The sequence below is a fragment of the Protopterus annectens genome, chromosome 2.part1, assembly GCF_019279795.1.
Source record: "Protopterus annectens isolate FY-2018-M chromosome 2.part1, PAN1.0, whole genome shotgun sequence".
NCBI lineage: Eukaryota > Metazoa > Chordata > Ceratodontiformes > Protopteridae > Protopterus > Protopterus annectens.
The window spans coordinates 1668609193-1668623115 of NC_056729.1; the positions used below are offsets into that span (position 1 = coordinate 1668609193).

Below are 13923 nucleotides of genomic sequence, written 5' to 3' on the forward strand. Positions count from 1 at the left end.
GCAAGCTGTTAGGCCCAGCATGGATGTAGGGCACTGGAGATTGGGCCAATATAAATGATGTTAAAAAAGTCGGAGGGACCCCTAAACTGGGGCAATTATTGTTTCAGGGCTGAGCCTTATCTACATGAAACTGGGAAACTACTCACCACCACTTCTCCCTTGCAGCTCTTCATTGTTTAGCACAGCGGCTCTGTGGGCATTTTCCTCTTTAATCCCTCTCCTCACCCTTGGTGGTTGATGTGAGCACCCATTTCACTGAAGTGACCTGCTTTGCCTCCATAAGATGCATGCACAATCCCACATATATGTCCTCATAGATGCCTAGTTAATTACTAGGCATACCATCCAGAAGAGCAGCAAAGAGCCTAGCCCAATTTCCCCAGGTGTCCCGAAGTACTGTCTCGTTAAGTGACTTGCTCAGGGTCACACAGTAGGCAAATGCAGGCCGAGGGAATCGAACCTTGTACCACATGAAGCAGCTTTTTTTTTTTTTAACAGCTCAACCTTAAACTTCTGCAGTAACTGCCATAGGGTTGCCCTCTCTGGTTTGTGTGTGTAGAGCCCATATCCTTCCTGTAATAGCCGGTGTCTGTCATGCAAACTTCCACTTCTGCAGGAGCACAGGTGGCCATCAGCGAACCACCAATTCCTCTCCCCAAATTAGCTCATTTCTTATCATTCCCATTTTTTTCCAGACACCGTTATTGAATTATCACTTGTGATATAGGCAAATTTACATTTATATAAAAGTAATCAAACTATACCAACATAACAAACATTATAGTTCACATATATTGCTATATGTCATATAACCTAAGCAATATTATAGGTTCATAGGTGTGTACTAGGCTAATGGCCCTGGAGCCTTTACAAGCCTAGCCCATAGTATTAGATACATTATTCAATTTCTGCCTTTTTTATTTTAAACAAGAAACATCTTTATTAAACCATCACTTACTACATAGGCAATTTTACATTTATCCAAAATAGATAAGAAAAAATTGGTCCAAAAACAACAAATAGCCCAAGCAAAGCAGCTGGAGTTGTTCCTCTCAAAGTGCTGTTTGTAAAAGAATGTAGGATACACAAATCCAACATTGTAAAAGCAAGGTTTATTCATATAAATGCCAATAAAACCAAGGATAAGCTCTTTCTTCCTATGCCCTTCAGAACTTCATCAGATGAATAATAGGAAGTTCAGTTACATTTTATAATACAAGATACCACGTCATAACAATTAATAGAATAATGACACATCCCCTTAAAGACAAAGCACTAAAACCAATATACTTAATGTTAAAACCGCAATGAAAAAGACACAATGAATTAAAACTTCATGTTAATCATAAAAATACATATATTTTATCTATCTATTGCTTTAAGTTTGAAGAGAGAACTTATTGAAATGTGCTCATTTAAACCTGGCCAACTGGCTGCATCAAGCCACAGCTGCCAGTACAGTTCCCTCTTCTCTAATAGTAATGACCAAGCACCTCCTCGAAGTTCTGTCTTAATATTCTCAATTACTGTAAAATTAAACTGATCCCCTTCATTTTCTGTAATATGTTTACTGAGGGCATTAGTTTCCTTCTTTAGTTTGATGTCATGTAGATGTTCATAGATTTTATTTTTTAACTTACAGTCAGTTTTTCCAACAGCAACAGCTGTTACACAAAGCACAATATATGATCCTTTCAGAACCACAGTTATATCTTCGAAAAATCCTGATGCAAACATAGTTCCTATACAATGGGAAATCAACATGGTATTCAAATGTGATTTATTCCAACACTGTTAATTTTATGGTAGGTACCTGGACTACTTACTGATATTTTGGGATGGTACACATGAACAACTGGACCAGTTCCTAGTTTATTTGAATTCAAGTACTGGGTTTTTAAAACTTACTGTGGAGGTTAATTCATTCACTTCTTACATATTTCTATTTGTAAAGATAACATTAACCACAGATTTATCTCATGTTTGTTCAGGAAACCTACTTATTTGAACACATTACTACCTTTTGACAGTTGCCACCCTACACACCAGAAAAAGTAATTGGTAAAAGGACAGGGGGTTAGGTTGGCAAGAATTGTAAGCGAATATACTACCTTTATGGAGGAGATGGATAGGTTAAGGACGATGCTTACTAGACGGGTTTACCCTGGTCCCTTTGTGGACCCCATTTTAGATGAAGTGAAAGAAAAGAGATTAAGTGGACATTTCTTTACATTATTAGGGGGTTACACAAGACTCAGTTTCAGTAGGGGATAATAACATTATTATAATAACTGACACTCTGGGAAGAGGGATCAAACCCTTTTTAGATGCAATGGTGTTAACCTTTAACCTCCTGTTCTACAACATTAGGGATGTCCTGTATAACAACTGGACTATACTGACAACTGACATTAATTATAAGATGAAAATAGGGGAAAATCCACCTGTGGTATATAAAAGACATTCATGTGTCAAGAATCTGTTGGAAAGGAATCAACCACATGTGGTAAAAGGACAAATGAGTAGGTGTGGACGTTGCCCACAGTGTCTGTTTATTGTTGAAACCAACAATATTCACATAAGGGGATATGGCAATGTGTATTTGAAACAAAGATACAACTGTTTTACTACGTGTCTAGTTTACATAGCTGTATGCCAGACATGTGACCAATTTTAAATTAGGGAAAACGATAAGCAGTTTGAATAAACGTATATACCAGCATTTATACGATATTAGGAAGAGCAATTTAAACAATGCCCTGGCCAAACACATTATTGAGTTTCCACAACATCATTTCAAATTTTCTGTTTTAGAACAGGTACATAAGGATGGTAGTAGGGGAGGGCCAACTAACCTATTCCTTGAATACAAGGCGCTGCTTTGACAGCTCAGATGTAATGCCACACTAAAACCTGGCTTGAATGACATGACATCTAGTTCTTGTTTTTTAAAACTTAAGTCTGAATTTCATGTGTAAAGCTTGTCATTAAAAAAAAATTTAGGAACAACTATACTGTTCACAATTAATTCGAAGTGGGAAAATATAACAGAGAACCTATATTTGTTGCCTGCCTCAGATTCAGGTTATTTTAGCATAATTTTATTTTCATTGTATAAGATTTGATTGATTGTGTCATCAGCCTATGAAGTTTTTAGTTTGGTACATGTGACATACTATGGTATGTGTTTAATGGAGTGTTAAGTTTTAAACTGCATTCTGAAGAAGTCATGAGGTGAATTGCAGATGAAAGCTCTCAATAACCTCTTCAAATTGGGTAATCCCAAGCTGCCCTGTTCTACTGGAAGAATCAGCTTATCCCACTTGACTCTTGCCCTCTTCCCCTCCCAGATAAAGTCCTTCAGCTCTTTATTAATTGCTATCCACAATTTCTCCTCTGGTTGATAAAAATAAGCCTGACCTGTGTATGAGACTAAAGGGACTAAAGCATTTTAACTGGTTGTATCTTACTATCCATATAACAAAGCTTCCATTTTTGTCAGTGTTTGTATTATCTTTTGTTTATTCTCTTCCCACATATCCTTACCTGCCGCACTAGAATAATTTTTAATTCATACTCCTAAATATTTCATTTTATCATGTCCCCATAAATACGGGTATTCCTGAACCAGTTCATGTGTGGGTACATAATTTACTGCTATTGCCTTTGTTTTAACTTCATTAATTTTGTATTCCAAAAAGATTTGAAACTGTCTCAGAATGTTCCACAACACTGTAATGTCTTCAGGCACAAAATAATATCATTTGCAAATAAAGCCAGCTTTTCTTGACTACCATACCAATTATGTACTTGAATTTCCGAGTCCCTTATTTTCTTTGCCAGTGGTTCTAAATGTAATGCAAATAAAGGAAAAGAGGACACCCTGCCTGGTTCCTCTGCTCAAACAGAAGTTATCAGAGAGGACCCCACCCACGTTAATTTTCACCTCTGATCCCTCATATATTCTCCTAATCAGCCTTATATTTTTTTCAGGAAATGAAAATGCTTCCATTCCTGCTAATAAAGTCCCAGCTTACTCTGTCAAATGCTTTCTGTGCATCAAGATGGTGTTTTCTTACATTCTGCTTCCCTCTGTATCATCAGTGTTCTGTTAATATTGCCAAATGTTTGCCTCCCCTCCACAAAACCACATTGATCCATATCTCAGCTTAGCCATTACTTTTGCCATTCTTTTAGCCATTATAGACATAAACACTTTATAACCATGGTTTAGTATTTAAATGGGCTTGTATAAAGCTGGGTCTGATCATCTTTACCCTCTTTAGGTATTACAGCTACCACTGCTTTCTTCCAGGATGATGGTACTTCCTCCTCATAAGATACTGTTAAACAAACCTTCCAGTTCTTATAGGTTCATAGGTAGGTACTAGGCTCTTTGCCCGAGGGCATTTATAAGCCTAGCCAGAGTGTGTCTGCTTTTGCCGTCCCATTGATTAATTAACTGATTCTCTGTCAAGCAGAGCCAATGAAGTGATCCCAGGGGTGTATTTTCTGTTACCCATCCACTCGTCAAGGTTTCTCTTGAAGTTTATCAGCTTTTTTCCTTCTAGCTTCCAAAATTCCACAGGAATACCACCTATTCCTGTGGACTTTCCTGTAGATTGGTTATGCATCATAATTTTTATCTCATCTCCTCCTATCCTGTTAGTAATTGAGCCTCATGTACCTCTTAACGTTGGCATATTTAATTCTTCCATAAACATTTCCATTCGTATCTTTTCTTGATTTTCATATTTCTCTGCTTTATAGAGACTCTCATAGAATTTCCGAAATATTTCTAATACCTCTACACGATCTCTTGTTACCTTCTTTGTTATAGGCATCCTAAGTTTGGTGACAGCCCTTTCTACTTTCTGTTGCCTGAGTCATTGTGCTAAAAGTTTTTGTGCTCTAGTGTTATCAAAAAACAGTTGCTTAACAGCAGTCATTCTAAGCTTGTGCGTTATTATCGAGGTAATCCCTTATTTTCTGCCCAGCATTCTGCAGTTGATCCTCCTTTTGTTCCGTGAGATTCCCCCTGTTGTGCAATACTTTAACATTTGTCAGTCCCGCTAAATAATTCTGGTTACTTCTTAACCATAGCTCACTTTTATTCCCACCTTATTTTTAAACTCCACCTTAATTTTATCCCATTCCTTAGTTATATTTTCAGAAGAGAGTTCTGTCCTCTCTAACGGCTCCTGAATAATCTCTACTACCCGTTCCTTAAATTCCTCTCATTTCAACAAATAGGTGGGAACGTGCCAATGTCTCATTTATTTCATTAATGTGCTTTTATTTTAGCTGTTATTGGTGCATGGTCTGAAACAGTTATTGGATGGGTATCAAGAATTTCAATTAAATGCACATGTTCTTGTGAAATGTAAATACTGTCTAGCCTAGCCCAGTTTTTTATCTTGGGGAATATGTAAATTCACTCCAAACTCCTATTACTGAATTCACATCTTCCATGCCAAATATCTTCATAAATTTTTTTCAAAAATCTACCCTCCTTTGTTGTTTTCCTCTTCTTGCCCACCCCCGACACATCTTCACCGCTGCAAGTCAAATTCCTGTCCCCACCTATAAGTAATATTCCTCGCTGAAAATTGATTATTTCTTCCAAAAATTTCTTAAGCTCCATTATAGCAGTTTTAGGTGGAATGTAAATACATGCCAGTGTAGTCTTCCTACCTTGACAGTAGCCCCTTAGCATTACAAATTTGCCATTTTTGGCTTAGTTTCTGGTGTCATTCCAGTGGGATCCAGCACCTGACAGCCTGGGAAGATACGATCAACAGACTGCGATGCTTTGCCAGAGATGGCCTCCTCCTGTCTCACCTGGGCTTCAGGATTTTGGCAAAGGCTCTTGCCTCCCTTATAGTGCCTTTTTTAGGAAAAGTGATGAGATTAAAACTACCAACATAGAAATTTCAACAAAACACAAATTAAAGGTCATGCTGCTAAATGCTAGGAGTCTAAACATGAAACTGCACTCATTGCAAGCATTCCTAATCCTGGAAAATGCTGACATCTGTGTGGTCACAAAAACCTGGTTCAAAGCTGCAGAGAGCACCCCAGCCTTACCTGGTTACTCATCCTATAATACATTCAGACCCCAAACTGTGGGTAGTAAAGCCAAAGGAGGTGGAGTTTCAATATATATTAAAGGCATACACACCTCCAGGCTGGTCAGACAGTATGACGCAGAGGAGGCACTCCAGGTGCAGTTAACTATTGACAAGACCCCTATACAAATAATAGCTAGCTACTGGCCCCCAAATCTGACCCAAGATGCCCAAACTGCCTATCTAGACCTCTTTCAATTTATCAGGATTCAACCCTTTACCCTGATCCTGGCTGAGTTTATCTACCCAAACATAGACTGGAAGAACTACTCTTGCCAGAACACAAATACCCAGAGATTCCTCGATTTTGTAAATGCAAATGCTTTGGAACAGCTAGTCGATACCCCCACAAGAGGTGATAATGTCTTGGACTTGGTATTAACCAACATGAGTAGCCACTGCAGCATCCCAGCAGTATCATCCTCCCTTGTAAGATCTGACCATAAAGTGCTCATGTTTGAAGTCACCATCTCCCCTGACCCCCTTTTAGCTAGGGTCAATCAAAAAAACTTCTCCAAAGCTGATTACAGCCTCCTGAGGGATGGTATAAACAGTTTCACAACCCCCTCCCCCTCTCTAGGAACTGGCACCATTATCCAAAACTATACCACATTACTATATGAACATTTATATAGATGCAAGGACTAAATCATCCTCTGCAAGGAACAGTAAACCTGTCTGGTGGACATCTGCAATAAATAAACTCTATAACAGAAGAAAAAAATTGTTGACCAGGACCAAGAAGGAGCAGGTGCCCAATTGGAAGCAATCTCTTCTTAGCCTAAACAAGCAAATAAAAGCACTAGTGAAATCCTCCAAAGCAAACTTGGAGTCCAAATTGGCCACATCTGCTAGAGACAGTCATAAGGCCTTCTTCACATATGTCTGTATCCCAAAGGTAGAACCCAGATATGTTCAGAACTTGATGGTCAAGGGCACCATATATACAAATGCCATAGATACAGCAAACTTGCTGGCTGACAGATTCAGCGATAATTTCACCTCTCTGTGTCCCCCCCCCCCCATCAGTCAATCAGGACATTCCCAGTACTTGACCCCTTCCCCTTATATCTGGGGATCAGGTCATCACTGCTCTGTCAAAAGACAAAAAATACAGCCTCCATGGGACCTAATAATATCCCAGCTGCATTCTACATGAACTCAGGCAGGAAGTTGCAGCACCATTTGGCACCCTATTCAACCAAAGCCTGAGTATCGGTTTTGTCCCAGGTGAGTGGAGGACAGCCACTGTCATCCCTTCACACAAAGGTGGAGCATCCACTGATCTGGGAAATTATAGACCCATAAGCCTGACTAGCCTGATCTGCAAGGCCGTGGAACGGATTATCATGGACCTCATAAACAAGGACATTGGCAACCTCCAAGCATTCGATCCTGCACAGTTTGGCTTCATCAAGGGGGAGGTCATGTCTGTTAAATTTAGTCTACTTTTTTGAGACAGTCACCAAAGCCACGGATGAGAGGAAGATGGTGCATACAGCCTACCTTGACCTGGCCAAAGCCTTCGACACTGTTCTCCACCCTGGCATAATAGATAAACTCTCTCAACTAGGCATCAATCCGTATGTTACCAGATGGGTAGCCAAATGGCTCATTGATAGAACCCACCTAGTCAAAGTAGGGGAAGTTGCTTCAAGCAGTAGACCTGTATTGAGTGGCATACCCCAGGTTTCAGTCATGGGGCCTCTGTTATTTCGGATGTATTTTTCTGAGGTACAGGCCAAAACTATTGGGCTATGGCTGACCAAGTTTGCAGGTGACTGCAAGTTAGGAGTTGTCATCAATTCCCCTAGTGATGTGGACATCCTCCAAGAGGGTCTCACCCAAACAAACAACTCATGCCAGAAATGTGGCCTCAAGCGGAATACAAAAAAATGCATCATCATCATCCCCTTTGGGGAGAGAGATGTCGCCACAAATTATCACATTAATAACGTTCTAAGCATGCAGTCCGTTGTGAGGGATTTGGGCACCCAGATTGATTGCAGTCTGACTTTTGACTGCCATGTTGCTTCCATTGTACAGGAAGTTTTCTACATGGCCCACCTCTTAAGTAAGGGTATCTCATCCAGAGACAAGGAGGTCATAACTTCCCTGTATTCTTCCCTTATAAGGCCCATTATTGAATACAATGCCCCATTCGGCATGTACCTCATAAAGCACATGTAGCAGCTGGCGAGACCACAGAGGTTCCTCACCAGGAGAATCCAGGGCCTCAAAAATCTGCCATACACAGGCTAAAAGCCCTATGCCTCTATTCTGTTTTATACAGACTCCTCAGAGGTGACCTCTGTCTGGCATACAAGGCGATCTCGGACCCTGCCTTGATGGGACTGCTGCATATCTGCAAGTCAATCTCCACTCGAGTAACCTGCACACGCGGCCTCAGCCTGGTCTGTGACATCAATAGGACTTGCTGGCGGGACAGATTTGTATCCCAGAGACTCCCCCATCTATGGAATAAACTCCCTCTCCACGTCAAGCAGAGTACGTCTTTACCCCTTTTTAAGTGCAATCTGGATAACTGGATGGGAAGTAGAAAATAACATCTCTAGGATTCCACCCGTGTCCCTGCTGGACAGGGGCATTGGGTGCTGATTTGTCTTTGCATGGGCTAAATTCTTGGCTAGGCTTATAAGAGCCTCAGGGCCAATAGCCTAGTAACTTCCTATGATCCTATTATCTTTTTATCTTCTATCACTATTGGAGCTCCTCTTATAGTGTATATAAGTACTCTACTTTTCTTTTGTCCCAGATATTCTGCTGAATATCCTGAAAACCTTTCTTTATCAAATTAACATGCTCATTTCTTTCTCTGTGTGTCTCCTGTAACATAGCTATTTGCACTCTACATTTTTAATGTAGTTCACTACTCTTTCTTCTTTGTATTTATTTGTGAGGCCATTTACATTTAAAGACATTAAAGAAAACATTGTATTAAAAAGTTTTTATTCCCACCTTTTATGTATAACACATTTTTTGTTAAATGTCTAACCCCAGCTTTTGTGTTACATGCATACACTGGCAGGTTGAACTTTTATACAGTTTCTTGTCATATCCATTTGGGCCTATGTCACATCTTGTAATACTTTTTGTTTTAAGCCATCAAACAAAAAAACAAACACACCTCAAATACCCCCCCTCCAAAAGCTGTTAACTTAATACTAGCACACAAACCTATGTACACCTTCAAATACTGAAGTTTTATCTTCCTAATAGGAACAAAAGTCCCAGACTGACAGCCATACTCATAGACTTGAGTTAACCTAAAAGAAAGGTCATTCATGCTAAGAGGGATAGTGTAACCTGTGCTTCTACTAATTGCTGATTGGTTTTGTCTTCTCTTTAAGAAATCTCCCAGCTGGTAACCCCCTGAATATTTTCAGAGAACATTATCTACTTTGGGAAAACACGTGAATGCCTTCAGACCACATTATCTCCTAGGCAATTTCTCTTTTTTTCCCCTCATCCAGTCACTCTCCACCAGACTATATGGCTAGTTTTTCTTTATCAGATTGGCTTCATGGAGACACGAGAACCAGGCAGTCAGTTTCTCTTTATCAGATTGTTTCCATGGAAATATGAATACCAGCTGCAGAATTGTTACTGAGCATATGTGTGTTAGCTAGAAAAAGCATCCTAATATTTAATGTTCTTTTTCATTTACTTGCTGTCTCTTAATACTTGTTACTAAGATAATCTAAGGTCTTTAATCCAGTCATTTCCCCTTGGAAGAATGAGTAAAAGACGTAAGTTTTTCTTTTGTCATGCTTTTTAACCAGGCTTTTTTAATACATTGCAGTGCCTACATTTCTTAAAACTGAAAAAGAAGGGAGAATAAAAAACAGCATTACTTGTTTATAATCCCCAGTGCACTTAAAATAACTGAAAAAAAAACTTTATAGCATGTTAAGAAAACCACATGCCACAAAATTGGCACTATTTAAGAAAAAAATCTTTACTTACAGTTAACTTTCCCCTCCCTAAAGCACTTTTCCAACCATTAATGACATGAAGTAGGGCATATGCTTTAGAGTCCTTCACAAGTTCAACAAATTTTGAAAAAGTCCAATATTTCCAGATTTTCTTGTTCTGTCATATTTCAAAAATGTAATTCTTGCATTGTAATTTGATATTAAGTTAATGGTTTTATTACTGTTCATCTCTGAAATCCTCTCCCTGCTTCATTTCCAATGTACTATCAATTCTTCTAGTCGACTCTCGTGCTCCCTTCCTTCTCTCCAACATTTTCCATTGAAAAATTTTGAAAAGGTTTCACAGGTAAAGTCCCCGCCATGGCCTTTACTACCAGAAGAACAAGAAGCAGAATTTCCTGCTGGACAAACTTTTGTATTTTCCTCCTTAGCATGTACTTCATCAAAAAATGATTTTGTCCCTCCAGGGAAAAGTACATTGAAGACGGTTGGGTATAGCAGTTTGAACCTCACACCTGCATCTTGACATTCCTGGAATAGTGGAATAAATTTGCTCCCCTTCTGTCTGGTGTACGAGTAATCATTATCCACAAGTACTCTGTTGTCACCCACTTTTAGGTAAACACCTTAACCATTATGCTTTGTCCTTGTGCCACAGTTTTGTCAGAATCAGCTCCTTCTGCTGGTATGATTGCATGTTTAATGTTAAAGGTATAGGTTGCTTTCTTGTAACCAGATTTGGAGCATACACACAATGTGCCGTTTCAAAGAACACAACCCCTGCTGTGGAGTACCAGTCCAATTGCTTATTTATGTTTTCATAAAGTTAATGCAGTCTGTTCCTTCCAGCTTCTCTGGTATAGCTGAAAATCTCAGGTTTTCCCTACATATTCTGTCCTCTAATTCTATTATTTTTTGAAACATCTCTTCCCGAGCCGTCTCATATTCAGCCAGTCTTTTCTTTATTTCGATCTCTGATTTTTGCAGCTTTATCATCTCATCTGAATATCTGTTTAAAGCTTCTTACATTTTTTTCCAACCTTTTGTTGTTTGTGCAGATATACTCCATCACTGTTTTGTTTATTTTAACCAGGTCTGTATGCAGTTGTCTTATATCTTCCTGTAGGTTACTGGAAATAATGTCTGAAAGTTGTATTGCTTTTTGCTAAACAGCTGCAGAACTTTTCCCCAGTCAGTGTTCTTCCTCACATTTTGTAGCTGATTTTTTTTACAGGTCTTCTATATTTCTTTATTTCTGGTATCCAGGCAGTGCACTTACTAGCCAGTTCCTGAAATTTACCCATAAACGCAAGTCTGCTGGCCTTCTCTGCCAAGTTTCTGTTTTCACACAGGGAGCGCTAGAAATAAACTGTTACTCAGTGTGCAGCCATCTTGGAAGTCCATTTCTTATAATTTCTTGGCCAAATCTTTGTTTCCAAGCCACTAATTAAACTGAGGTCTTCTGGGGTGCAGTCAAGGATTTATCCCTCTACCCTAAAGGCTAGGTGGTTCTAGGTCCATGTTGACTAAATTCTAGTTAATTTCCTTTGTAAAAACTTGCAAATAAAACAGGTAGTTCAATAAAGAGAGAGGATTTTGCTTCCACAGTGTTTGATCGCCATATACATAAAGTGATGCCTTAGCAAATCAAATGGCATGCTCACTTCCACCTCAAACTCAAAAAAGTGTGCTTTTTTTCTTTGATCTTTGTTTTCTGTGCAATCTAATACATAAGCATCACTCTAAGGGCTTTTTATAAAATTGTAACATGCTTTTCCATAAAATAGCTGGCAAGGGGCCTGTCATATAATTTGACATTTTTTTAGTGGAAAGCCAGCCCTAATGTTGTCTGCTCTCTACTGCCCATTCCACTACCCCTGTCTTCTAGAGCTCAGATTAAACCAGGTCACTAAAAATGTTCTCCCTTCTTTCTAACCTGCTTCTAACATAATATATCAGTCTCCTAATCCACATCACCTCCCTGAACTGTACCCAAACCCCAGCAACTTTTACATAATCTTCTCTCGCTCAACATCAAGACAACACAAAATCCTCTTTCTTTATTGAACTACCGGTTTTATTTGCAAGTTTTTACAAAGGAAATGAACTAGAATTTAGTCAACAAGTCACCTAGAACCACCTTGCTCTTTAGGGTAGAGGGGATAACTCCTTGATTGCACCCCAGAAGACCTCATTTTAAGTAGTGACTTGGAAACAAATATTTGGCCAGAAAATTATAAGAAATGGACTTACAAGATGGCTGCACATTGAGTAACAGTTTATTTCCAGCTCTCCCTGTGTGAAAACAGAAACTCAGCAGAGAAGGCCAGCAGACTTCTGTTTACGGGTAAATTTCAAGCTGTAAACCATTTTGCCCTTCCTACCAAGAGATATTTGAAAAGTATAAAAAAGAAGTATGGACATGGCAAAGAAAGAGAGAGTTGATGGTGCAATATTTATGCAAAGCAGAAAGCCAAATTAATCAATGTAAAGAAAGCAGCCCCAAAGATATTTAAAGAGAAATACAGGCAAATGCATCCGGATATGGAAAATTTCACAATTAAAAAAAAATAATATCACAAAGATGGAATGTGGAAAAGAACAGTAAAGTAGAAGTTAAAAAAATAGAAGTTGAAGTTATGGAGTGCCTGTGAAGTGAAGGATTTGACGTAGAAGGTCTTACAGGTTCATCACAGCAGGATGGAGTGAGTCCCCAAAGCAGGGAGAAACCGGAAGATCAGGGAACATCTGAAGAAGAAATATGGACATGGGAAAGAAAAAGCGATTTAATATGGTGTAATAATTATGCAAAGGTGAAAGCAAAACTAACCAGTACAAAAAGAGCAGCACCAAAGATATTTGAAGAGAAATAGAGGCAATGGAATCCGGACATGGAAAACTTTACAATACAAAAACAAGAAGACAAAGAGGAAAAGCAGAAAAGGAGATCAGTAACGGAGAAGTTAAAGAAATAGAAACTGAGGTTATGGAGTACTTGCAAAGTAAAAGATTTAGTGTAGAAAATCTAATTCAGAAAGCACCACAACAGGGTAGAGCAATGGATATCCAAATTAATGCTTAACCAGTGGAACAGGAAGCAATTGGTCGGGTGCCATATGAAGATAATTTGGAGCCTTCCACAGGAAACCAGTATAAATGTTCACTTGAAGCTAGTCAGCAAAGGAGGGAACAAGAAACTGTGGAAACTCTGATGCAGTCATTGTTGTGGAGTGATAGTCCAGTGAGTTCCCATATGATAGTGCAACGGATGGCACAAGATGAAATTCAGAGAATGTGCCACTGGAAGATGGTATAGAACCTTCTATAGAATGCCCGCAGGAATTGTAAAACAAGTGATTTGCCCTCAGTTTGGAAGAAAATGAGCTAAGAGACGAATTGCTTGATTTAATAGACATAGGCAGGTGTATTAAGATCAATGAAAGAAATAGACTGCAGAAGGTTAATGAAACCCAAAGAGTAAGAAGTTTAATAAAACAAATGAACACAGTAATTAGGACTGTTCATAGAGATCCATGCGATATAACAAAAGTAAACATGATATATTACTGTGCAGCTAAATTAATAACTGAAAGTTCTACCACAAGAGCACGGGGTAGTGAGGGAAAGGAAGGGGAGAAATTGAATACCAACTTGAAAATATCGAATAGAGAAAATTATAAAGCAATTAAGACAAGAAGTGTCACTGTCGGAAGACTATAGAAGAGGGTAACAACAACAAAAGTACTAAGAAAGATAGATGTGATAAAAGCAATGCGCAGTATTGGAACAGATCAGGATCTATTATGCACTATCGCAAATAAACTAAACATTTCAGCACA

General features: G+C 38.9%; 1 protein-coding gene across 1 annotated transcript in view; it reads left to right on the forward strand.

The window, feature by feature from the left end:
* Positions 1-13923, forward strand: part of NOC2L (NOC2 like nucleolar associated transcriptional repressor) — a 1272638-nt gene that overhangs the window by 382106 nt on the left and 876609 nt on the right. The window lies entirely within an intron of this gene.